The 21,700-nt window shown below is 50.2% G+C and overlaps 1 protein-coding gene across 1 annotated transcript in view; it reads left to right on the top strand.

Moving 5' to 3' along the window:
• Positions 1-1,367: 1,367 nt before the first annotated feature.
• ANXA2 (annexin A2) overlaps positions 1,368-21,700 on the top strand; it is a 135,591-nt gene continuing 115,258 nt past the window's right edge. The window contains exon 1 of the mRNA XM_069623083.1: positions 1,368-1,462. The gene's annotated coding sequence lies outside the window, so the exon portion shown is untranslated. The remainder of the gene's footprint in view (positions 1,463-21,700) is intronic.

A 21,700-nucleotide genomic window follows, 5' to 3' on the forward strand; every position in this document is an offset into this window, starting at 1 on the left:
TATTCTGCATCGACCCTTGCATTGTTCTCCTTGCCTTGCTCTGTATCTACTATTGCACTGTTCTCCTTGCCTTATTCTGCACCATCGACCCTTGCATTGTTCTCCTTGCCTTGCTCTGCATCTACTCTTGCACTGTTCTCCTTTCCTTATTCTGCATCTACCCTTGCACTGTTCTCCTTGCCTTATTCTGCATCCACCCTTGCACTGTTCTTGCCTTGCTCTGCATCTACCCTTGCACTGTTCTCCTTTCCTTATTCTGCATCTACCCTTGCACTGTTCTCCTTGCCTTATTCTGCATCTACCATTGCTCTGTTCTCCCTGCCTTGCTCTGCATTTACCCTTGCACTGTTCTCCTTGCCTTATTCTGCATCTACTCTTGCACTGTTCTCCTTGCCTTATTCTGCATCGACCCTTGCATTGTTCTCCTTGCCTTGCTCTGCATCTACCCTTGCACTATTCTCCTTGCCTTGCTCTGCATCTACCCTTGCACTCTTCTCCTTGCCTTGCTCTGCATCTACTCTTGCACTGTTCTCCTTGCCTTATTCTGCATCTACCCTTGCACTGTTCTCCTTGCCTTATTCTGCATCTACCCTTGCACTGTTCACCTGCCCTGCACCTACACTTGCACTGGTCACCTGCCCTGCACTGCATCTACCTTTGCACTGGTCACCTGCCCTGCACTGCATCTACCTTTGCACTGTTCTCCTTGCCTTGCTCTGCATCTACCCTTGCACTGTTCTCCTTGCCTTATTCTGCATCTACCCTTGCACTGTTCTCCTTGCCTTGCTCTGCATCTACCCTTGCACTGTTCACCTGCCCTCCACCTACACTTGCACTGGTCACCTGCCCTGCACTGCATCTACCTTTGCACTGGTCACCTGCCCTGCACTGTATCTACCTTTGCACTGTTCTCCTTGCCTTGCCCTGCATCTACCCGTGCACTGTTCTCCTTGCCTTGCTCTGCATCTACCCTTGCACGGTTCATCTGCCCTGTACTGCATCTACCCTTGCACTGTTCCCCTTGCCTTGCTCTGCATCTACTACCCTTGCACTGTTCTCCTTGCCTTATTCTGCATCTACCCTTGCACTGTTCTCCTTGCCTTGCTCTGCATCTATCCTTGCACTGTTCTCCTTGCCTTATTCTGCATCTACCCTTGCACTGTTCTCCTGGCCTTGCTCTGCATCTACCCTTGCACTGTTCTCCTTTCCATGTTCTTGCCGGTTGGCCCTGCATGCATCTATGGCCCTCTCCCCTCTGATCCTCCGGAACCCTGGCCACAGCCCGTGAATCAGAGGTGACTCAGCGCCTGCTGCACAGCTGGAGAGGCCGACCCAGGCGGGGTGGGACGGGAGGGGCGTGCGGACTTGGGGGAGGTGTCATACTACCTCTGTATGAAAAGCCCTCTGGCCGCTCCCCTCTCACTCTGCCTGCCACTGCCGCCCCAGCTTGCTGCCCGCATAGGTAAGAACACTTACCGCACGCTAAAGGGGTCCCGTCTATTCCCGCACAGGGACATCGCAACTCCTGTAGATAAAGACGCGCTTCTGGCGTGGAGCCGAGCCGCTTCCCCCAAGCGTGCCTTTGCGCCCCCTAAAACGCCAGACCCGCGCCCCGCTTAGTACCCCTCCCTCCCGTTATGAATTAATCGTCCTGTCGGCCCCTTCAGATCAATTGTCTTGATTTTCCCTAAATGCCCCCGAGATATGAAGACCTCCGCCCTGCCCCGGACCACAAGCACCGTCCCACAGACGGCCTCTTTTTCCAGTCCCGCAGGCAGGGTGGGCCCGCTGCATGCGGTGCTTCCACACAGGTCCCCCTCTGCCCTGCCCGCTTCCGGCTCCCTTCGCTACCCCACACGGTTGGTTAAGTTTCCGAGGTTTGAGGGGAGCGGACCTACACGCTCTTGGTGCAGAAGCCCGGCGGAACGCACGTTGGCAGCAGTGTGTGCTCCGTGGGGCGGGGGCGCCCCCCCCCCCCCTCGTGTTCGGTGGGTGGGGCTCCCTTGGTCAAATAGCTCCCTTCAGACCCAAGTCTTACTTCAGAGGCTTTCACGCCAACTTTCAACGCCTGGGATTATTTGATTGCTAAGAGTTGGGCATGGGAGGGGGATGGGAGGGGGGGGGCACCGTTGGTGGGATTGCAACATGGATTTGGGACGTCTCTGCTGCAAAGGGGTCGAGCAGTAGACCCTGGACTCGGATGGGCCTGGCACCGACCCCTGCCCACCCAGTGTCTGTCTGCCACCTCTGCCCTGTGTCTGGCTGGCTTGTTGCTGATAAGAACCCAGTATTCCCTCTCCCAAATACAGGTTTTTAAAATCAAACATCTCACGTATTGTCATCTCCCATTTGCTTCTCATTTCCCCTAGAATGCAACTTTGATAGTGGCTGCCCAAAAAAGCGCCAGCGTTGTATGTTTTGAAAGTTAGGAGCTCATCATTGACATGACCATGTTTTGGTCATTGCCTACGCGGGTTGCCTCTGCACTCAGGATGGCAGTGTCCTAAATTAGGTGACATTCTGAAACCTAAAGCAAGGAGGGTAGTGGTGCGAAAGAAAGAAAGAGACTTGGGCATAAAGGACTTTTGGGCTTGGTAGATCTACGGCGATCCTTGTTATATAAAACCTTGCTAAATGCCTCAGATTGTAAGGGTGTGCGCGCCTGGTCCGTGTTTTGGGAGTACATCCCTGCCAGTCCATCGGCTGCTTGTATCAGCACTTAGAGGTTGAGCCCGGTGGGTCTGAATGCTTTTGAGCAAAACAGCTTAGCAAGAGTGTTCTAACGCCCACGAAAGGCCCAGTGGCGCTTCATATAGTGACACTTGGAAATGCTGATGCCCATGGCCCTGGTGCCTTTTGCCGGTTGGTGCCCAGGTGTCTTCTGCGAGATTAAACCGGCGTAATCCAGCCCGAGGCTTTGATGAAGGGCTGCCCAGGCAGCTGCCATTGTGGATCTCAACCTTGAGCATGTGCAGAGGTTTGTGAGGGGTCACCACACGCGTGCTGCAGTGGGCACAGATTTGAAGGAAAGTATGCACGCATGCGTTGACTTCCATTAATCCTTTCAGGACTAGAGCTGCCCAGCCCCCAGATGCGGGGCCAGTTGGGCGACCATTCCGGCCTCATTAGAAGGAAGCCCTTGGTGTCTGACACATTTTCTCAACACACCCAGACCTCAAAGGCTTTCTGGGACTGCTGTTTCTACCCGCTTGATGACCAGTTATCCGGAGACCAGATACTTTCAATGCCTACAAATTGATACCCTCCTTTAGCTGAAAAAGAAACGCTTTGGATAGTTAGTTGAAAGACACTGGTTGCACCAGTTTGAGTTGTAAAAGTAAGAAGGGAAATGTGTGCCACAGCCCGAAAAAACACTGGTTATTAATTCACATTGCTTCAGAAATTGTGGAAATAGACAAACCAGTCTCTCCCATTACAGGGAAGCCGTTCACTTGATTCCCTGGACAAGTTAGCCTGGGAGCTTTGTGTACCGTATATTCAATACCTGTTAAGTAAAGGTCAGGGTTGAACTAGAGCAAACATTTTCAGTGTCTGGCACAAAATGGGAGCAATCCACCCACACGATGACGCATTGTGCAACGGTTTCCTCATACCACTGAAATCCTTGGGAGAATAACTTTTTTTGAAAGACTGAACGTGGACGATGGTGCAGGGCGTGGTCGGAGGTAGTGTGAAGAGTTCTTTCTACTCCATGTGGGCTGTTCCTTCCTTTTGCCTGCGCTTTTTGGACAATGATCACTTGAGCTTCGTCCCACCTCGGGCGGGGCCGAGCACGCATACATTGGAGCAAAGTACACTGCTCGTGGCAGGACCTCCCTGGCAGCCCGGGTAGGACAATGGTACATTGTACCTTTCTTATCCTCTGTCTTGGTTTGCATAGGCTGGGCGCAGCCTTTCCCAAGCAGCGCCCTTATCTGACCGTCCCAATGCAGATACTGGTTCATATTCAATAGGCTGCGCAAGCTTGGGTTGAAATAGGAACGGTTACAAAAGTTTGGCCAAAATGTGTATCTTCTGACTGCATCATTTTCTGATCTGCTATGACAAACAGAATATTAAAATCTTGTATATATCTAATAATATTCAGATCCAAATCATTTGTGTTCAGGAATCTACGTGCTGATAACAAGTTTCTGGTGTTTTTTTGACACAGGTGATCAACATAGTTGATGACATAAGAGGCATTCAAAGACACACATTTATTATTGTAATTGCTCTTTAAAAGTGTGTATATCCATGTGTCCAGTTTAGGTGACATAATTCAATAGACCCTGTTGAAGGAACAATAGTTTGCTGAGTTCTCAGTGCTATCTGTCTAGGGTTTCAATTCTGTAGACCCAAGGGAGGCTCTAATTCGAATACTAGGTCCTGGCTTCCTGAGTTCATCTTTGGTAGCTTCGACTGAAGACCAAGGCATAGCCCAGCTGGAGGTAGCTGGGATACAGTGACGTCCCGTGGATGTCTTGGTGTTGCAGAGCGCTCTTGATCCTGCATGGAGAACTGCTTCATTTGACACCAATAGGCTTTAGAGTGGCGAGGGCCCAAACACTTTCCTGCCCTATTGGCTACTAGGCCTGTTTCACCTGTCTTCACACTCGGCCTAATGACCGAGTTTTGCAAAAGGCCAGTCTTTGGCTCTCGTCTGCTTAGCGATGTCGGCACCCGTGCAGCACTGTGGAGCAAAGGCGAGCTCAGCACTTTCAATCTAGTACCAATTGCAAAATCAACCTTTTATATCAGAAATATATATGTGGCCGACAAGAAAGCTCAGTGAGTTAAGCGCTCGCTTCAGACATTTATGTTCGGCCTGCAGGACATAGGCTTGGATTCTGTCAGGGCCCTTTGCTGTTCTGCTGTCAATAACTTGAGTACCAATAATGTGGGTAGTATTTACACCTATTATTAAAGCGCTTAGAAGCTAGCAGAATCCGGCACGATGCACTTAGTGAGAACATAATGCTATTACTACTATATGAAGCTATCCGCGTGCATGCTGCTCGGCCATCTTGCTCTTCTACACCACGGCCTGCATGTACACACGCATCTTGGGTTCCTTCGTGTCGTCTGCATGTGCCCGGGCAGTAACAGCCTGTAAACCCACGAGGGAGTGGCTGAACGTTTCTGAAGCTTACCTTGGCACAGCCTGAGCCATTTGAAATCTGAGCAGGTCGATGCATGCTCCCCTTAAGTAATCCTAGGCTGGGCCTCTGCTCAGGATCAGCGCCCAGGCATATATGCGCCGCCCACATCTGAAGTAGCACATCATCGGCTCATAATGTGATCGGTCTGTGTGCAAGGCAAATGCAGAATTTCCTTTGAAACGTTTGTTGTCGAAGTTTTGTTACGTATAACAAGCAGCTAGAATGTAACTGCAGGGTTTGCATTTTAGCCAAGCTCTGCACTGTAAGAGTATTGAGGGGCGGGGGTTTAAGGTACAAGGTCGCACAGTCATTGATCCGTGTTTGAAGAGCAGGGTCACCATTGCTATTCTAGGGTGCTGGAGCGAGGGGGCAGGTTTGATGCTGTGTTCCACAGTCTGGGGGCAAAGCTGGAGGATGCTTGAGTTCTAGCGCTCTCCATCTCGCAGTCCTTTTTTGTCTCTAATCTGGCGATGGCTTGACTCCTCTGCTACCTTGGCCTCCGGAGATGGTGGTTTCTTCTGCCAAGAAGCCGAGGACTGGGCGTTGGCCGCAGCTGAGCCGACCTTGCAATGGATGCAGGCCGTCTTGCCCCCAGTGGAGCTCTTCAACAAGCCCCCACAGTCTTCACCGACTCACTTTCTCCTGCAGTATCAAGTGAAAGGAACAATTCTCGTGGTTCTCAGCTGACCGTCGTTAGGTGGGACTGACCCCCAGTTCTTGCTTTGGGTCTCTGAAAAATGTATCCAGCCCAATGCATGTCAGTGGAAAGTTTCCTCTGAAACAGCATTTCAGTGTCCAAAGACTCTCATTACATCTTTGGAGGGGTGAGAGAGGCACCCCCATTTTGCATTCACAGACCCTCCCGTGATGCACCCGGGCTGTTTGGCAAGAGCGGGCTACAACGAGGGAGTCAGGTGAGGTCATGAGAAATGCATCAATTCCACTGCATTGAGTTCTGATGTCAGGAGTACATTTCAGGCTTTCCCAGGAAGCCAGGCGGGTCCACAGGTCGTGTTGGGAGACTAGGCCTTGAACCCACTCTGTGTTCAGTGACTGTGCTTCCGGCCCCCTCAGCAGTGCAGATTGGTTTGCTAATAGAAGTGCACGCATCCTGCAGGTAGCCTCATGGCAGGGGGGGACGTGGAAGCGTGCTCTTCATCAGCTCTTGGGAGGGGGCGTGCTCCCCATCAGTTCTGGGTTGGGGGGAGTGAGATGCCTTCCATCTGCTCTGGGGAGGGGGACGTGCTTTCCATCAGCTCCGGGAGGGGATGTGGAAGAGAGCTCTCTATGGGTTTCGGGAGAGATAGAAATGCGTGCTCTCTGTAGGTTCTTGGAAGTGGTGTGAAAGTGTGCTTGTTATCTGCTCTGTGAAGGGATATCTGCAAGGGCGTGACGAAGTCCCCCACCCCCGCCCCACGGGCTTTGAAAGGGCTCTCTGTAAATGGTGGTCTTCATCCGCTTTGAGGGAGAATGGGGAGTGGGCAACCAGTAGATTGTGGGAAGGTGTGTGAACATATGCTCTCATTGTACTCTAGAACAGGGCTTTCTTTGGACTCCAGGAGGGAATAGGGACGTGTGATCTTAGCTCTGGGAGGGTATGGGGAGTGGATGGGGAATGTGCTTTCCATGGGCAAGTGTGATTCCCATTGGTTCTGGTAGGGGATGGGGAAGTGTGCTTTCCATGGGACCTAGGAAGGACACGGGAAGTGTGATTCCCATTAACTCTGGTAGGGGATGGGGAAGTGTGCTTTCCATGGGACCTAGGAAGGGCATGGGAAGTGTGATTCCCATTGGCTCTGCGAGAGGAAGGGAGAAGTGTGCTTTCCATGGGCCCTAGGAAGGACAGAGGAAGTGTGATTCCCGTTGGCTCTGGTAGGGGATGGGGGAAGTGTGCTTTCCATGGGACCTAGGAAGGACAGGGGAAGTGTGATTCCCATTGGCTCTGCGAGAGGAAGGGAGAAGTGTGCTTTCCATGGGCCCTAGGAAGGACAGAGGAAGTGTGATTCCCGTTGGCTCTGGTAGGGGATGGGTGAAGTGTGCTTTCCATGGGACCTAGGAAGGACAGGGGAAGTGTGATTCCCGTTGGCTCTGGTAGGGGATGGGGGAAATGTGCTTTCCATGGGACCTAGGAAGGACATGGGAAGTGTGATTCCCATTGGCTCTGCGAGAGGAAGGGAGAAGTGTGCTTTCCATGGGCCCTAGGAAGGACAGAGGAAGTGTGATTCCCGTTGGCTCTGGTAGGGGATGGGGGAAGTGTGCTTTCCATGGGACCTAGGAAGGACAGGGGAAGTGTGATTCCCATTGGCTCTGCGAGAGGAAGGGAGAAGTGTGCTTTCCATGGGCCCTAGGAAGGAAAGAGGAAGTGTGATTCCCGTTGGCTCTGGTAGGGGATGGGGGAAGTGTGCTTTCCATGGGACCTAGGAAGGACAGGGGAAGTGTGATTCCCGTTGGCTGTGGTAGGGGATGGGGGAAGTGTGCTTTCCATGGGACCTAGGAAGGACAGGGGGAAGTGTGATTCCCATTGGCTCTGGTAGGGGAAGGGAGACGTGTGCTTTCCATGGGACCAAGGAAGGACAGGGGAAGTGTGATTCCCATTGGCTCTGCGAGAGGAAGGGAGAAGTGTGCTTTCCATGGGACTTAGGAAGGACAGGGGAAGTGTGATTCCCATTGGCTCTGGTAGGGGATGGGGGAAGTGTGCTCTCCCTGGGCTCTGCGAGCTGATGGGGAGAGTCCTCTACGTGGTGCCAGCCACGAGGGGGATGGGGATTGGGGAAGTGTGTGTTCTGGGCGTGGGGCATTCCTCCATGGGCTCTGGGAGGGGGTGGGGCAAGTTGGAACTCCGTGGGTTGTGGCAGAAGGCGGGAGTGTTCATGACTCCGGAGAGGGAATTGCCTCTGACTCCGGGAGTAGTAGAGTGTGCCCTTTGTGTGCTCGGGGAGCAGCTGAGGGGAACTCCGCCTTCCCCGGCTCTGCGGGGAGAGGAGGAGGACCCGTCTTCCCTGGGCTCATGGGCTTGGCAGGAGGAGGCGACTGTTCTCTGGTGACAGTTAATGATTGTTGCTCCCTGATGAGTGTTTGCTTTTCCCTGTTTACCCATGGTTGCCTCGGAAGAGTTCCCATTCTTCCCCTGCAGTGAGTCACATGTGCCGTTAGAGGCAATAATTACTGGTGTTACTGCTCGTGGGATTGGGCGGGGCCGGGGAGCAGCCCACACAGCAGGCACGTCTGTGCGACGCCGCCACTTGGCATAGGCTGAGTAGTGTGGGTTCCCCCCTGCTATTTCCTCTGTTGTGGTGAACCCTGCCCCCTGAATGAATACACAACCGCTCTGTTTTGTGGAAAATAAAAAGTGGCCGTAGGCCTTTTATTATATACAAATGATGGCACTGTAAACTGGTTATGGCTGCTGTACAGTAAAATACCACTTTTTGGGCCCCTCGTGTCCAGGGGTTGGGATGCCCCCCTTCCTTTGGCCTCCCTTCCGATGTCCTGTGGCATCCTTTCCTGGACACGTGCCGCCGCTGCCTACGACTTTTTCTTCTTATACCGTGTACCGTTGGAAGTACTTGGTGTTCCTGTTCCGGTTTTCTTCTTTTTCTTTTTCTTGCCGGGTGGGTTGGGTGGAAAACGAAACCTTTTTCCGCTTTTAACCAGGGGCTGGGAGCTTACCCGAGCGAGGTGAGCTCCTACCTGGTTGTGTTTTGCTCCTTCTTCTCTGGGGTATTTATACCCCCTCCACCTTTTGTTGTGGTGATTTTTTGGGCCGCCGGAGTCCCTTCCTGTCCCCCCACCCCCCTGTTACTTTCGCACCTTGCTCTGCCTTCCTTGTGTCTCCGTTTGGTTGCTCGGCGGGTGGGGGCGCCGCTCTGGCCGCCCCTCCCTTCTGTTTTCCCGCCTGTTGGGAGGATCCCCCACCCTGCGCCTAACCTCCCAGGCCCTCCATCGTGCCGCACGTTGTGCAGCGCGGGGCCTGGGGCATAGGCTGAGTAGTGTGGGTTCCCCCCTGCTATTTCCTCTGTTGTGGTGAACCCTGCCCCCTGAATGAATACACAACCGCTCTGTTTTGTGGAAAATAAAAAGTGGCCGTAGGCCTTTTATTATATACAAATGATGGCACTGTAAACTGGTTATGGCTGCTGTACAGTAAAATACCACTTTTTGGGCCCCTCGTGTCCAGGGGTTGGGATGCCCCCCTTCCTTTGGCCTCCCTTCCGATGTCCTGTGGCATCCTTTCCTGGACACGTGCCGCCACACCTGAGGGGTTGGTAGCCTAGACCGCTCAGGTCCCCCCAAAACAGTGAACCTACCGCCCCCTTAATTGCAGCCCTGTGCCGCTAATGCCTGGAAAATGTTGTCTGTGAATCTACCCCCGCCTTTGTTTGACAAGTGTACGCCGTCCTGGTGGAACCAGTCGGGGTCGTTCTGTGATAGCCCGTGTTTAATGTATTGGAGTCCTGTGCTCTTGCAGTATTTCTCTATCCCCTTGTTCAGCTTTTTACGTGCTGTCTCAATGGCCTGCCTCCTGCGCGCCCCGTGCCAGATTCTGCGAGTTATGATTTCTGACATGAATATTTTCGTTTTTCCCCAGCAGTGTGCTATTGCCCTTAATGATTCGCATATGTCGTGCATTAACACCCCCCGGTTTGTGCTGACTAAATCGTTCCCCCCGAGGTGGATGACTAAGTACTCGGGTGGGTCCCTGAACCCAATCAGGTCTGACAGCCTGTCGTGGATGTCCTCCCAATGCATCCCTGGGAGGCCCCACCATGAAGTGATTGTCTTTCTGAAATGCAATGTCCCTCTGTAATCTTCGATCCATCTGCCTGCTCTCGTCACGAATGAGTGGCCAACTATCCATGCCGATTTGTAGGGTGTTATGTCTGCGTGGGGAATGAAAGATGAATCATACCATGTTCACTCGCACATACCTCTTGAAACATTGCGATTTCCAACCCCCGATTCCCTTCACTCCCTCTGCCCCCAAGCCGCCTGCCCATGCAGATGTGGCTGCACCTATTCTGAAGGAGTGGGTGCCGAATTCTGCCTTGTCCCATCCTGCCCTGGCTATAGTTTTCTTCAGTACCGCCTGGAATTGATACCTGCTTAGGGGCTTGCCGTCCCTATGTATCAATAGCTGGCCCCCTACGTCTGGACGGACTGAGAGGAATTGATATGTGATGCACCTTGGGCAGTGTTCCCTTTCTTTGATACAGTTTAGCTCTATTGTTCGCCCCCTCCCCACCTGGTCTGTCTTGGATTTTCTTAAGAATATTGCCATTCCTTCTGCCCTTATGCATATGTCTGTTTTTGCTAAGCCGTCTTCCGCTGTTGTGCTCCGTGCTACTAACTCCCCGACCCTTAGTGCCCCGTAATATGCCAAAACAAATGCTGCCCTAAACAATTTGACCTCATAGCTGTTGTTGCATGTGCTGTGCAATAATTTTAGCAGTATTATCATTTTTTCAAAGTTCAGAGGCCTCCTGTTGTCGGGTGTCTTTCCCTCTAATTTCGCCCACCCTTTCATTGCGTATCTTAATCTTGAATTGGTTGTTGGGTCCGCTATCCCGGCCACTTTCGCTGTGTAAGCTATCGCCGCTAGGTGTGCTGCCGCCCAACTTTTCCTCTTTCCTTGCGAAAAAGCGCTACCCACAAAATCACATAACATTGCCACTGTGATGCCCTCGATTGCTTTAGCTCCTGTTGATTCTAACACATACTTTACATGCTTTTTATATTGCTCACCGGTTCTGTATGTTATGGCGTTCCTGGCCAATTTCTCTACCGTCTGTTCCTGTGGTTCCTCTTCCGAGTCAACCTTGTAGTTGACCGTGTTTCCTCCCATTCTTCCAGAGGTACCCATGCCTTCCTTGGCGTGGGCGTTCTTTCCTTTCTTGCGTCCGGCCGCAGTTCTCTGAACCTGTCCCACTGAAAGCGAGATAAGGCGTCAGCGACCGTGTTATCTTCACCTGTGATATGCCTTGCCTTTATGTTAACATTATTTTTAAGGCAATTTAGTGTTATAACCCTCATTATTTCCAGCACTAGTGGGCAAGAGGCGCTCCCGTTGTTTATGACATGCACTACCGCCATGTTGTCTGACCACACTTTTAAGTCTTTGCATCTCAACTTTTTTTCCCATGCGCATAGTGCTACCCATATTGGGAATATTTCCAACAGTGTAATATTGGCAGTCCATTCTGCTCTTTGCCAACTTTCTGGCCATTCTTCGGCACACCATTCCACCCCTAAAATTGCGCCGAAACCAAACCCCCCGGCTGCATCTGTGAATAGCACTCTTTCGTTTTCTTCGTTCATAGGTGTGCGCCAGATTACTGCGCCGTTGAACGTTTTTAAGAATTCTGCCCATACCTCCATGTCTCTTTTTATACCTTCCCCAATTCTCACCCTATGGTGTCCTTCTCTGGCTCCCCTTGTTCTCAGCTCTAACCTTCTCTGGAATATTTTTCCTTGTGGTATGATTCTTCCTGCGAAGTTCAGTTTTCCTGCCATTGATTTTAGCTCCTTCACGGTGGCCTTGCTTTTCCCTCCTAGGCCCTTGATTTTGCTCAGTAGGTCTGCTACTTTTTCTTTTGGGATCCTGCATTCCCCCCTTCGTGAGTCTATCTCGATGCCTAGGAATTGTATTGTTTGTGTTGGGCCTGTGGTTTTCTCCTCTGCCAATGGGAAACCCCACTCCTTAGCTAATGCTATGAATTTCTGTAGTGTATTCTGGCACTGTTTTGAGCCATGTGGTCCCACAAATAGGAAATCGTCTAGGTAATGAACTACTTGCGCCCCCTCGTCCTCCTTTGTGAGTGCCCACTGCAAGAATGAGCTTACTTTTTCAAAATAAGCACATGAGATGGCGCAGCCCATTGGGAGGCACCTGTCCACAAAGTATTTTCCCTCCCACTGCATACATAGCCACCTCTGGGACTCTTCTCTCACTGGTAGGAGCCGGAATGCTGATTTTATGTCCGCTTTGGCCATCCATGCCCCCTTTCCTGCTTTTTTTACTAGGTGTACGGCTTCCATAAAATCTGAGTAGCTTACTGATACTGCCTCCTTGTTGATCCCGTCATTAACTGAGGTCCCTGTTGGGTATGATAGATGGTGGATCAATCTAAACTCGCCTGCCTCCTTTTTGGGAACCAGCCCTAGTGGAGAACATATGTACTCTCTGAACGGGGGGGAGCTGTAAGGGCCTCTTATTCTTCCTAGCTCGATTTCTTTGCTGATTTTATTGGTCACCAACTCTTTGTTTTCTAGCGCTGATCTCAGATTTTTCGGTGTGTTTATAGACCCGTGTCCTTCGAAAGGGATCTCAAAACCCTCCTGGAACCCTTGCCTGATTGTCTCTGCCACTTCTTGATCTGGAAATACCTGTAGCCATCTCTCCATTGCTTCCAGTTTTACTGGAGTGGCCCCTTTCTCGCTTACCCTCCTAGTTTCGCTTTTCTGGCCCCCTGTATTTATTGTATGTGGACCTTGTGCATTTGTTGGTCGCATGCTCCCCCCCACAATTCTCGCATTTGTGACTAAATCTGCACTTCTTCCCCCAGCTGCATAACACTCCTTTTTCGAAATTCCTGCATTGGCCTGGCTGTGTTCTTGGACCCCCATTTTCTCCCCTGCCACCCCCTTGCGCTGTTGGTGGTAAGCTGCTCTGCCAGCTTCTTTGTGCCTCGTATTGCCTGCTCCGAAAGTTCTGCTCGCTTGCCCTGTCGCGGCTACCTTCGAACCTCCTGCTGCTGTATCTGTAATCTCTCCTGTAATCGTTATAACCATATTGCCTCCTGTAGTAGCTAGGCGTATTAGGTTGGTCCCTGCTGTCCCACTTCTCTTTCAATACATTGAAAATATATAGGTTGTAATTCTCCTCGTCCCACCCAATATCTGGGAAGCAGTCCATCTCTTTCCTAAACTCATGATCATACTCTTTCCATGCATCCCCCCCAAATGCTTTGTACACCTTTAGCACGCTCTGCTGGTAGGTGACCAGCGATGGGCCGTCTTCGGGAAACTTCTGTAAAATGATGGATGACATTATCTGAAATGCTGCTGTCCAGTTGTCAAAATTTCTGGCTACTGCTGACCTTTTCAATAACCCTTTTTCATCCTCCTTCATGTCCTCTTTTGCTACGTCGTGACCCCTTTTCTGTACGTCTAGCAATGTGAATATGTCTATTAATTCCTTTCTCCATATTTTCTCCTTAATTTTGTCGCTAATGTGCCATGCTTGGGCTTTCAGGGAACGCCCCTGTGCGTCCTTACCTATCGTGGGTCTCCCATATTTTGTCATGTTCTTGGCCGGTTCATTGACTAATTCTGTGGTAGGCTCTGCTGCAATGTTTGGGCTTTGGGGTAGCTCCGTTGTAGGAGGGCTTGCCCCGTTGTCCGCTGGCCCCTGCCCCCCTGTCCCCTTACCCCCACCTGTCTTGTCCTCTGTACCCCTTCCTCTTCCTATTACCCCTTTTTTCTTTACCCAGGCTCGCAAGTGGTCTCTCTCTTCGTCCTCACTACTTTCCTCCCATTCTGATCCCATGCCGTCCTGCCCTTCATCTTTACCCCTTTTTGCTCTGGGCGATTTACCCTGGGCCTTCATGCATTCTACATTTGCATTTAATACTTTTATCATTTTGTTAATGCTTTTGCTCAATTTTACGATACCTTTGCTTTTCTGTTTCTTCTTAGGCCTCTCCGGTTCCTGCGGCTCTTCCCCTGTTCCTCTTGACCTCTTTTGGCCTTGGGGTAACTCCTCTATCTCCTCGCTGTCCGTGGAATCCTCCAGCAGCAGGGGCGACATTGCCCTAGCCCTTTCCTCTTTCTGCATCACTTCCAGGACCCATTTGGCCCCGTAGTCCTTTTCTGCCTTTTTGGCCCATGCGCTGAACTCCTGCGCTCTTCTTAATTTTTCCTCCATTCCTCTTTTTTTCCTGCCTCTGGTAAAAATGTTTAATTCTTATTCCACCACCTTTGGGGGGTGTTTAGCCCCCTGCTTTTTTTTCCTGGTTCGGAGATTGATCCTGATCTTGGTCTTGTCCGGTCTTGAACCCGTGCTCTCAGGCTCTGCCGGGTCGTTTGCTCGCGCCCTTGCTCCCTGTGCCACCTGGCCGTGCGAATCCCCGCCCTTCTTTCGTGTTTTAACCTTGCTTGAGCAGGGTGTACTGTTGCTTTAAGGGGCAGGCTTGCCCAGGGTGCACTGTCGCTTTAAGGGCTCCCGTCGCTTCCGTGCCGCTCCTCCTGCTGCAGTGAGCTGTCCTGGTTCTCCTCCCGAGCGCCGCGTCTGCCCGTCTTCTCTCGCGTTGTTTCCTGCTTCCTCCGTAGGCACTGCCTCTTCGGAACTGGCGCCGGTGCCCGTATTTCCTTGCTGTTGATCCGGGTTCTTCTTTCTTCTGCGATCGCCTTCCCGGGTCCCTTTGACGAGGTGGGTCTTCCTTCTTCTTATGTTTTCCCTTGCCGACTAAGCCCGCCGAGGCCAAGCCATGCGCGGTCCCGATCTTCCGTCACGCCTCCTCAACGAGCTGTGCCTTTTCTTCCTGGAATCTCCTTTCCAGCGCCACGTCTGCCCGGCTTCACCCGCTTCCACCGCGGGCCCCGACTCTTCACAGCTGGCTTTCCGACGCCTCCGCGACGCCCTCACGAACAGCTGCGTCCTTCCTTCTCCTCCGTTCCTCCGGCGCTCCCCTTGCCAGTCAAGCCCGTAAGAGGCGAAACGCGAGCGAGGGGAAACGAAACTTCGTCGCTTAAGCCCGCAGAGGCGAAAGTGACCGAAGCGTAAAACGAAGCAACGAAACGAAAACGAAACCTTTTTCCGCTTTTAACCAGGGGCTGGGAGCTTACCCGAGCGAGGTGAGCTCCTACCTGGTTGTGTTTTGCTCCTTCTTCTCTGGGGTATTTATACCCCCTCCACCTTTTGTTGTGGTGATTTTTTGGGCCGCCGGAGTCCCTTCCTGTCCCCCCACCCCCCTGTTACTTTCGCACCTTGCTCTGCCTTCCTTGTGTCTCCGTTTGGTTGCTCGGCGGGTGGGGGCGCCGCTCTGGCCGCCCCTCCCTTCTGTTTTCCCGCCTGTTGGGAGGATCCCCCACCCTGCGCCTAACCTCCCAGGCCCTCCATCGTGCCGCACGTTGTGCAGCGCGGGGCCTGGGGCAGATGACCCAGACCAGCGGCCGACGCTGGCGCGAGAGCAGGGCACGTTCCCATGCCAGACAGGCCGTTAGCAGGTTGTCTATGTCTCCATCTTCTGGCCAGAAGTAGATTTGAAGCCTGGCGCCCCAGCCCCACTTTCCGTCCATAGGATAAAGTGAAAGAACGGGAAAGGGTGGGGCATGGATGACTCAGAAGAGGTGTGGGAATTTCTGGGAGTGCCTGGTGTTGGGACTTGGAAGGGAAGGGTTGGCCCATGCCTGATGATGGTCCGTGGGCACAGAATAAAGTCCAGACTTCTCGGAAGGAAACATACCACCAGCCTCATTTTATTCCAACACTGGCATTGCGAGAGCACGGTTTGAGCTAGGCAGATACAGCTTTGACAATTCTCGCTTTTCTTCTATCAAAATCGTCACTCCTGGCACCATTGTCAAAAACGAAGCACTTTCTTCTGGCCAGAACCACTCCTATTTAGCCATTCCTGCGATGTTGCTCGCCATAGATGCTGGAGTCTTTGCCAACTTTACACCAGGAATGCAGGGTAGGAGATTTTTGAAGTGCTTAAGAACTTCAGGACCGTGTTTCTCAGCCAACTAGTAGTGTTCTAGAGCATTCGACCAGGGCCTAGTGGCAATTATGAAATGTGAAGTCATCCATATGTTTATCCTTGCCTGTGGTCTTCACGATTGAACCAAAAGTGGACCCTCTGTGCCATTCCAATGCAGGAAGAAGCACTGGAGAAGAGAGCAATAGCTCTAGGGCGTTTGTTTCCGCAGTCCGCTCTATTCTCTAATATGGATCCTTGCAGAAACGGATTAGGATTCACTACATGCGTGCAAATCACACTCAGGAGCTGTTGCTGCGCACCTCGCCACATGCTTGCTTTGACTCCAGGGTGATATCCGGTGGGTGAGCGACAGAGATCAGTACGGAGAGCCACCATTGCAGAAATGGCATTAGCTAATGCCCCATTGACTTTCACAGCTGAAATGAAGCCATTCTGCGGGCATCAGAATACTGTTCCCCGCCGTATCAGAATACTGTTACCCACGAGCCAAAGGTGTCGCGGTGCTGCGCAGAATCACCTCATTCAATCTGTGCAAATCGTGCATGCCTGTTTGGGAGCCTGTGTCGATCGGCGACAAACCTAGTCAGTTCTTTTCTAAGGGCAGGGGCCCTGTCGCCAGTCTCTAGCCTCCAAAAACAAATTACGAGGATATCCCAGCAGCTGTGGCTGAGGGCAGGTTCCGGGAAAAGAGCAAGCTTTTTCCAAGAGGCATGGCAGGGGCTCAGGTTGAGGACTCTGGCTTGCAATTGGCTTTTAAGGATTTAAGCGGAAGAAAATGCAAAATAAGCATGAACATTGAGAGCACGTGAAAGTGATAATGGAAGCGATAAAGGTAATATTTAAAAAAGTGAACAAGTTCAGAAGGGGTGTGGGCATGAAGCAGGGAGCCAAGTAGAACCCACTAACGATGTAGAAATTGATAGACGGAACAGTGTTTTTCTGGTCTTTTTTGTGTGCATCTGTAGAGTGCATCCAAGGCTGAAACCCATCCTTTGTCTGGGAGACATGCACAGGAGTGTAGTGTTGTACCCAAGCTCATCAATTGCTGATTGCAAGCATGGGTACAGGTGCCCCCACCTTAGGAATGGGTTCTAGGCAATTATTAACTTTGCTGACTGAACTTACCCGCTAGATTTTCATGAAAACTCAATCATATTAGGTAGCAAGGAATTATCCTTCAAATATTTGAATCATTGGAAAAGTGGAAAGTTTCCTCACTCCGGTGAAGTACAATAAGGCGTGGCAGTGTGCCATGCACCTTTCTTAATGTGCTGGGTCATCCTGCTCGAGATCCGCTTGGCTTACTCTAGGGAAAGTCCTGTGTTTTGTTCAAGTCTGATTTCATTATACTAGATTCGTAGTTCCAGGATCAGGGCAGGGACAATTTCCTTTATCCAAAATGAGGGTTACATGAGGGTTGGGCCCTCTAAATAAGAGTAATCATGAACTTGTGAACTCAACAGGCCAGAGGATATAAAATGGCACACTCCTCTGGACTGACAAAACGGGCCTGATATATTTTCTTTCCAGCGACATGAACACCAGCCAGGAGTAGAAACATAGCAGAACAAATTGCTTGACTAACACCAGGAAGATGGGGGGACAAGTTCTGGGCATATCACCGCGAGGTCCTAAATTCGTACACTGGCAGGGCCGACTCAGCACTTCACCCTTCACTTGTCCTCCTATCTTAACTTGTGATGGTGGCGAGTTTTAAACTCTTAATGAATCTATTCACTTTCCTTCGGTTCTGGGATGACGCAAGGAAGCTTTGGTTCGTTTGATGTTCCGTTTCCTCGGCTACATTGTGTTAGTTGTTTGATGGGCTCCATGTTTTGCCACTAATCCTTTAGGTTAGCCTTTCTTTTGGAAATTGTCATATAACATACTTAGCACTGTTTTTGTTGTGATTTCGGCAACTAAATGTAGTTCTATCCAATAGATGGATGGTCCACTATCCTTGTTCCGAGTAAGGTCTGTGGTAGCATGTACTTCATGGCACAATTATGCCCCCTCCTACTTTTTCTCCACAATTCTTTGGGGCATTCAATGATTTGGAGAGCCGCTTGCCTTGTCTTGAACTGTTTGTCAGATGGATGGCATGCATCGCACATCTCCAGTGTCAATTCTGTTTCCCGGTCAATGGCTGGCCAGCAATACACCTCTCCTACTTTTCTCTTTGTTGAGATGACTCCAAGTGCCCTTTAGTGAGCCCACTCCATGATTTGTAATTTTATTCCACCAGGCAGTATTATTTTGTCATGTGTGAGCATTATTTTGGGTACAGTTGTGATTTCCTACTGTACATTTGTAAGGGTGGGTACATTGTCTGTCCGCCTGGCCAACCTTTTGCTGAATAGCCTCCTTGCTTCACAAGAATTGTCTCTTGTTCTGTGCAAGATTTCCATCCCTTTCTCCTTAGTGGGCTACCACTGTCGCAGATGAGACCCCCTTGTATACAACTATGCATTCATCCACCAAGAACACGTCGGCTTTGATGAGTAGTCTTGGCTCTTTTTTAATCCTGGGAAGTGTTCTACCTTGAGCGAGAATTTTTGCAGCTTTCCAGTTAGTCTTGACATCTGTGCTACTTCTCTTGCCACCTGGATTAAAAATGTGTGCCAATGACCTGATGTTGGTGAGCAGACTGAATTGTGCCACATGTTTTCACCACAATATGTACTGGCGGATGCACTCGACAATATTTCGGTTCTGTCACTGCGCAATGAGATTCTGCTGTGGACAATGTTCTAGATCCAAATGTAGCCCTTTTCCTCTCCCCTTCGTTTCTTCATCAATGCGGCTGTGATGCCACATGCACTGGCATCCACTGCGGTGGGGCAAATAGCGGCATGGCACGCTGATAATGTTATAATGGGCAGGCTGTTTCTCTTTCTTCCACGCAGACATACCGTACTCCTTTCTTAAACAATGATCATACTAGGTCTGATTTCTTTGAAGACATTTGGTGAATTTCAAGTACTATTCTTTGTTATATGGGGAAGAGTATCTCCTTCTTTGGCAATGCCACATTTTGAAATGGTGTAGGCAAAGTATTCCACTTTTTGCTGGTGAAATGTGCGCTTTTCTCTCCTTCACCAGAGACCTGCCCCTCGCAGAATCCACAACGCATCGCTCAATGTTTTGTTGTATTGTGTTGCTCTTTAGTCTCACCATACACCAGGAGGCCATTTTGAAAATAGGCAGCGTTTGTTACCCTTACCAGGAGTCTGTCAATTGTGCTGTGCACTAATGAGTGGCTAAACAGCATGTGAGTGTTCCTGAACTTACCGAATGGTGCGATGATGTTTGTGAATGATTTTTAACTACAATGCAGCTTGACTTGATGTTATGTTTTCTTCATGCCCGGTTTTTCAATCACAGATGATTGGTTGTTCATTGGTACCTGTTCATACATACCTCATACATTTCCCCCCATACACCTCATAGATTTCTTCCCATATACCTCATACATTTCTCACAATGCACCTCATACCTTTCTCCCCATACACCTCATACATTTCCCCATACACCTCATACATTTCCCCCCATATACCCCATACATTTCTCCCCATATACCTCTTACCTTTCTCCCCATATAGCTCATACATCATATACCTCATACATGTCTCCCCATACACCTCATACATTTCCCCATACACCTCATACATTTCTCCCCATATACCTCATACATTTCCCCCATATATCTCATACATTTCCTCCATACACCTCATACATTTCTCCCCATATGCCTCATACATTTCTCCCCATGTAGCCCATACATTTCTCCCCATATACCTCATACATTTCTCTCCATATACCTCATACTTTTCTCCCCATGCACCTCATACATTTCCCCCATGCACCTCATACATTTCTCCACATATACCTCATACATGTCTCCCCATACACCTCATACATTTCCCCCATACACCTCATACATTTCTCCTGATATACCTCATACATTTCCCCCATGCACCTCATACATTTCCCCCATACACCTCATACATTTCTCCCCATGTTGCTCATACATTTCTCCCCATACACCTCTTACATTTCTCCCCATATAGCTCATACATCATATACCTCATACATGTCTCCCCATACACCTCATACATTTCCCCCATACACCTCATACATTTCTCCTCATATACCTCATGCATTTCCCCATACACCTCATACATTTCCCCCATACACCTCATACTTTTCTCCCCATATAGCTGATACATTTCTCCCCATAGAGTCTAGATTTCTAGCCTCTGGGTCTGGGACAATGTACACGTCCAGTCACGGAAGCATGCAATTGAGCAGTTTCATTTGCTAATAACCTCAATTTAACCCTCTAGATATCACAAGTGACCCCATTATGTATAGAACATTTGAAATGCTATAAATACTGCTCCCCCTTCTCCCCCCCGCCCCAGCAAGGCACCCCAGTGCATGTCCTGATATCAGCTCGTTTTGACTACTGAAATACAGTTTATGTAGGGCTCTCCATCGATTCCATGAAAAGACTTCAGAACGCACCGCGCCTAAAGATCGTCTGTCTGTCCTCCCTTGTCTTCACCCATTAATTGAACTGTTAAAACTGTAGAATCGCCGTCAGGCCTATTTGCTATATCCACACTGTTAAATGTATTTTTATGCCTGTGCAGACTATTATCATCTCAGAATTTCAAGGGCTCTGAATGACTGCTTTTCCTCCTTGTCCCCCCCGCACCCCTCTTGAGCGCTTTGAAACACTTACCTGTGTATAGGTGCTATATAAATAAACAATGCCATACCTTACCTACCAGGCGCTATATAAATAAACAATGCCATGCCATATCTAGCACTCAAAATCTTACTGCTGTATCCTGATGGAAGTGCCCAGATGGGCCCTCATCTCACCAGTGCCCTTGTTTCTGCCTTGACTTCCTCCGGCCAAGCCCATAGATTTCAAACTACAGTGTCTACCTCATAAAGCCCTTTAATATCTTGGTTGTAGAACTCTCAACAGGAAAGCAATGAGGTGTGTGCTCAAATACTCGCCCTGCTTGTCCCAGGCTAAGCTTCTATGCTTACCCATCCCCAAAATTCATCCCCAAAATTACTAGTGGTAAATGGTCCGAGTCTTTGGAACTCCCTTCAACCCACAGTTTTGGAATTTGAGAACCATTTAATTGTAGTTTTTTTTCACTGCGTATCTTAGCGCCTTGATGCCGCTGCAGAGTCCACTGAGCACTCTATACAAAAGAGTAACCTAACATAGCAGAGTAACCTTGTGTCTTCGTGTGCACGTTTTCTCTGTGAAGCTCAGTTTTTTCTCTGCTTCTTCATATACATCAAGTCTATCTGTTTTTTGCAGCTGAAAACTGGTTTTGGAAGTCCACCAAACATGCCTTGCCTCTCTACGACCACTGCACTGATAAACACGGGCCTTTTCTCTACTGGTGCGGATGCTTCACTGCCTTATGGGATGGCTTTGGCTCTAGGGTATAGGAGGTGTCGCTGGTGCCCGTAGACATGCTGGTGGATGTAGCACCCTGCATTATCTCAGAGTCTGTCCACAGGAGACGGGTTCTTCTTTGTGTGTATCCCCCCTGTGGTAGTGGTGTCTTTGTAAACATTTCTCGTCGCCACTCTGGTAATTGGAAATGTTACCATGAACTCTCTTCATAGTAGCTTTGAATTATAAACGTGTAGTCACTAAAGGTGCAGGAGGAGGAGAGAGGGCAATGGGAAACGGTATAGGGAGTCCTCGGAGGGCGGGGCTGTGCTTCTTTTCCCACTCCACTGCACCCTCATGGCTTGCTCCTTCACGCATGCGCACTGCCAGCC

This window comes from Ambystoma mexicanum, chromosome 11 (assembly GCF_040938575.1).
Source record: "Ambystoma mexicanum isolate Mex_15411 chromosome 11, UKY_AmexF1_1, whole genome shotgun sequence".
Taxonomy (NCBI): Eukaryota; Metazoa; Chordata; class Amphibia; order Caudata; family Ambystomatidae; genus Ambystoma; species Ambystoma mexicanum.